This window comes from Vombatus ursinus, unplaced genomic scaffold (assembly GCF_900497805.2).
Source record: "Vombatus ursinus unplaced genomic scaffold, bare-nosed wombat genome assembly UNPS02014945.1, whole genome shotgun sequence".
Lineage (NCBI taxonomy): Eukaryota > Metazoa > Chordata > Mammalia > Diprotodontia > Vombatidae > Vombatus > Vombatus ursinus.
The window spans coordinates 13916290-13922289 of NW_020954723.1; positions in this window are offsets into that span (position 1 = coordinate 13916290).

A 6000-nucleotide genomic window follows, 5' to 3' on the forward strand; every position below is an offset into this window, starting at 1 on the left:
AGTAAACAGAGACACATATATACTCTGAAATGGATGGATAGTTCATTCTCACAAACATCTCAAAAGATAGGCATATATTTAGCTAAATTTATGGCTTTATTTTTGCTAAAAGGAATAGAAAATTAAAAATACAATGCATTTTACATAATGGTATGCCTAGAATGAGAAAATCACTTTATGTAGACTTTGATTAATGAGACACTCTAGAGGTTAATTGAACTCAATTTTGACCTAGCTTTTCCTCTAAGGCTAATTATAAAGTTGATATAACTCAATCTACAGGCTTGTAAAATTATTGTTTTAGCTCTCTGTTTCTGGTTTTATTTAGGAGATTTTTGTCTAATATTTACCTGTTGGGAATATCATCTAAAACATCATTTTTTAAAAAAGAAAAAGAAAAAAAAGTTCCTCTTAAAAACCCTCATCATCATTTACCCTATTAACAATTTGCTCTCTCATGTATGGTGTGTCTATACTATTTTTCCCATTTTTATTTTCCTGAAGAACAATGAATGGTTATAGCATAACCACCTAACAATTCCCCATCACTTAAGTCAATAGTGAAAATTCAGCATGTCTCCTTTCATATTCCTTGTGTCCTTATTTTAGATTGAACTAAGACTAGAATTAGTACTCCAGTGCCGATTTCTGTTTCTAAGAAGCTTGAAGGGAAGTATGAATTGAGATAGAGTAGGTAATTTCTTCACATGGAAATTTACTCTGGACAAGTCAGTTAAGCATTATTAGCCTCACTTTTTTAATAGATAAAATGGGGGAAATTGTATCTATCTCATAGAATTGTTGGGAAAATTAAACAAACTAATATATTTTTTAAATCTTAAGGCATTATTGATAATAGTAATAGTAGTAGCAGTAGTAATAATATTGTTATTATTTTATCTGTTACAAATAACTATGTCCTTAAAGAGGTAGCATGAACCTATTAAGAATACAGAAATTGATTTGTTGTGGTGGTTGTTGATGATGATGATGGTAACAATAACAATAAGCCTACTAGAGGAGATCAAAATAATAAGGGACAGAAAAATCTGACTCTTACCTGTGTTATACTGTCTCCTACTGGAGTTCTAATGAGGATACATTCATGGGCCTATAGGAAATAAGTTTATATCTTAATACTTTTATTCAATTACAAAAACACTTACTTTAAGCCCCCAGGGTTGTTGTGAGGGTCAACTGAAATAATAATTATAAATCTCGTATTACAGTGTCTGGCACATAGTAAGAAATACATAAATATTAGCTATTGGTGTTTTTTTGAAGTATTTTTGGAGATTTGATAATGTTAGGCCTCCTTCCTTTGACAATTTAAATATATGTATAATTTTTACTGATTGAGGCCAATCTTGAGTGTGGTTATTAAGTTTCAGATTCTTCTTTTGAAAAATCTCATGATCATGTTCTTTAATCTTTTTTCTTTAGCTTAAGTTCATTAAGCTCTTGAGCCACTGAAAAATTGTTCTTGCTCTTAAATCATTGGTATTATTATTATACTGGATTTGGTGGTTCTTCCAAAGAGAAAATGAATGGGAAATGCAATCCAAGACTTCAATACAAATGAATACATAACACAACAGACTGATCTGAGTAATTCAATTATTTTTTTTTTCAGTTTGGCTAGAGGATAAGAATGGAGAGAGAAGGAGTTGGAATAGGCCTTTTCTGAAAAAAAAAATCACCCTTAGCTTTTTTTTGTTATTTTGTTTTCTGTTTTTTTTTTCTATTTTTCTATGGGACCAAACATTATTGGCTTCTTTTCCCCACACATGAAAGATAGATGAAAGCTAGAAAGGCTAGATGAGACCCTGGTCTCATGCTTTTGTTTGCTTCCCCATGTCTTTAAATTATAAGCTTTTCCTAGGCTAAGCCTCTCTGACATATATAGGCTTGTGGGGACCAAATTCAAATGCTATGAAATGGCCAGGATTAACTCTTTGATATTTGCTATTCTTCCACATTCTAAATTCATTATACTTAAACTCTATGTGATTTTTAACATTTTCAGTTAAGGAGAGACTGTATCTCTAGGTGAAGTAAAGGCAGCCAAATCCTTCAAAGCTTCTATTCCTAGAAATTACAGCAAATGTAAGAGTTTTCTTCTGTTCTTTCCACAATAAAACAGTTTAAATAATTCTGTCATGATACTGTGTAGTGGGTGTAGTATCTATCTATCTGTGAGAAACAGTTTTTCTATCACTCTTGATATTGTGTTGTTATTAGGTTCCATTCAAGTTAATAGCATGGAGAACAAGGTTTCTTGTTACAGCACACACCTGAGATGGATGTGCATGGAGAAGACATTCATAGGACTCTCAAGTTGCTCCTGTATAGTAAGTTGAGAAGGGGTGAATAGAAGGCTTGTTTTCAAGAGACATAAAAGCACAACTTCAAATGTTGCCATATACTTACTAATTGCTATCAAACAGCTAGCACAGAACCATGACATATGAAGTGACTTACTATGAGCAAAGGTATTAAAAATAATGAGGCAAAGGGATAGAGTTGCAAGCCTTGCTATATGGCCTGCATAGAAAGTCTGTGGCTCCTTTCTAAAGGACGATTTTTGTTTTAAGTGTCACAGTGTAGAAAGGATTATTGATTATATACCTAGCTTTTTTTTCTTCAATATATTTTTTAAGGATTTGTAATTTTGCCTTTGAAGGGAAATAATGTGTGCATCCCATAGAGCAGTTAATTCACTCTGATTCGGTTTAACTCAAGTCACTTTGATAAACAGAAATCCTTTTCAGGGACATCTAGGTGGCACAATAGATTATTGAGGCTGGAGTCAAGAAGATTCATCTTCCTGAGTTCAAATCTGGCCTACAACATTTACTAGCTGTGTGACCTGGGGCAAATCACTTAATCCTGTGTCTCAGTTTCCTCATCTGTGAAATGAGCTGAAGAAGGAAATGGCAAACCATTCCAGTATCTTTGCCAAGAAAATCCCAAATAGGGTCACAAAGAAAATGAGTGGACAATAACAAAGATGTTTAAGCTCCCATAGAGTTCAAAATAATATGTCAGGTCCTGGGGTGAGGGCCTTGATTTGAAGTTAAAATGAAACACAGTTCCTACCTTCCTGGGGATTACTATCTAGTAGGAGCAATGACACATGCACAAATAAATACACAGCAAAGTAATCCTTAAGTGTACAAGGAAGTTAATCTAAATTTTCAGTAAGGTCTGAGGAAAAGAAATAAAGCTAAAGTGTGGCATAATTAACCAGAGCAAGTATAAAAAATGATACAGAACTCTGGGGACAGGTCTCACTTGTGAAAGCACTGACAAGACTGTACGGTCTGAAAAAGAAAATTGTAAGTCTGGAGACCTGGTTTGACTGTAACTAGATGGACTTCCTTTGCTAAAGAGTTTGTTCTATAATGTAAGGAGGCCTCAAGAATCACACATTGCTGGAGTTATCCTATAGCTACTCTTGTCAGCTGAGCACTGGAGTGAAAAGATCTGAGTTTGCATGTGAGTTTCTGCCACTTACTGTCTATCTCATTTCTGACAAATCACTTAACTCACTCTCGGCCTAAGGTTTTTTTTGTTTTGTTTTGGTTTGTTTGTTTGCTTGTTTGTTTTTTGTTTTTACTTTCTTTATTTGCAAAGCGAAAGTTTAGTAACTAGATGATGACTTTGGACACTTCTATTCATGATTGTGTCATCTTAGGCTGATACCTCTTATACTGCCAAAAAGAGAAGGAAAGGAGATAGAAATACTCAAGGTGTAGATTGAAGTTTACTCTGGAAACTAGTTTTGGAACAGATATGATTCAGTAAATCCTAATTCCTTCAGGCTCTTCTCCTACAGATACTATCATATTACTGAAGAGTAGCCAACATTTCCCCATGAAGTTCACTGAATGAGCTGCAGTGGGGAGGTAGAATGTCATGATTTTGGCCTCTCCATCTCACCTATCATACATCAAACAATTTAATATGAACCATCATCACCTCTCACTTGATTTATTCCAATAGGTACCTGATTTGTTTCCTGGAACCCAGCATCTAACAGACTCTTCTCCATGTAGACAGAAAAGTGATATTCCTAAAGATTAGGTCTGACTATGTCACTCCTTGGTTCAAGAATCTTTTGTGGCTTCCCATTGTCTTTTGGATAAAACACAACAATTGATAACAACAACAACCAAGCAACAAAAACAACAAATGCTCCATAATTATTTTTTTCTTATCTTTGACATTAAAAATCCTTCACAATTCAGTCATGCCTTGTAGGAACCCTGCATATGTATGTAGATCTCTCTCTCTCTCTCTGTCTCCCTCTCCTTCTTTCTCTCTCCACACCCATATATCTATCTATGTGTATGCATTTATGTACACATATGTATATATATATATACATAATTATGTGTGTGCATATATGTGTATCTATACACATATATACATACATAGTATAGATGCATGCATGTGTATATTTATGCATGTGTTTCATATGTGTATATAAGTGTATATTTGTGTACATATGCATATATACATGTACACATATAAATTTATCACATATAATACATTTATATAAATAAATGCATTGTGTACATATGCATATATACATGTACACATGTGCATTTATCATGTATAATACATTTATATAAATAACAAATATATAAGTAACATTATATAAATAACATTTACACAATACATTTATATAAATAACATTTATATAAAAATTTATATAATACATTTATATAAATAAATACATAATACTTTTATATAAATAAATAAGTTAATGCACAGTACTTAGTGATTAATTTATTATTAATAATCTAAAAACATACCTTCTGTTTCATAATTTTGACATCTGCAATAGAATTGCTAACTTCAGATAGGCATATCATCTAAGTCTCCTCTACTGAAAAATGAGGGTGTTAGACTGGCTGGCTCCTAAAATCCTTTGGACCTTAGATGATACATGGTCCTATAATCCAGTGTTTCCTGCCCTAGATGCTTATATCAATAGAATCTGTTTATAAATCATCTCAATTTCCATCCGTCTCCTGTTTTTAGCAGGGGATGATGCTTTTAGAAGTCACACTGAGGATTTAGTAATTATGGCATAACTGGCGTCCTACAGACATTTGTAAAAGAAAAGAGGGAAGGAGTGACTTTCTGAAAATTGAATACTTGAACTCTGTTTACAAATCATCATAATTAACTACAAAATAAAGGAAAGAAGGCTCATTCCATTGATTACTTAATTCTTTCTCATAGATTTACATCCTCTTCAAGAATTTTTGCCCATTGCAAAAGTTTTGTGCATAATATACTCAAGTTGAGGCCTGCCTGTCTTTTTCAGAGTGACAACAGCATCTGACACCTTCAGTAAAGGAGTCAGCCAAGACTCTAATTATGAAGAAAATGAAAGGATGCTAAATTTGGCTAGAGAACAAAAGTAAATGACTGTTCTTTTAAAAATTCAGTTCTAACATTTGATCTTCTTAATAATCTACACTGTTGACAATCACTTTGGAAAATGGCCCTGCTTAAAGAATTAGTAAACATTTCTAGGGAGATAATTGGCTCTAGGATAATGAGATAACATTTAGCAAAGAAAGCTGTTTCCTTCTTCTCTCCCCTCATTCCCCCTCCTCAATGACACTCCTCACTGCAAAGACCCACATAACCCTGCAACTCTGTCAGAACTCTGTCAGAAGAAAGACTCCTGGTCCCCAGAGCACATACAGATTTAATCTTCAATTTCTTTCCAGGTTCTAATTGCAGAATGAAAGTATAGCCAGGTTATATCAACAAGCTTTTATGAAGCACCCACTAAGTTCCAGGCATCATGTTAAATGCTGAGGACACATACACATAAGAAAAACAAACAAACAAACAAACAAACAAAGCTCTGAAGGAGCTCACAGTTTAATGGGGAATGGATAGATTTAAATAAGCCTGAACAAAGAAGATAGATAGATAGATAGATAGATAGATAGATAGATAGATAGATAGATAGAT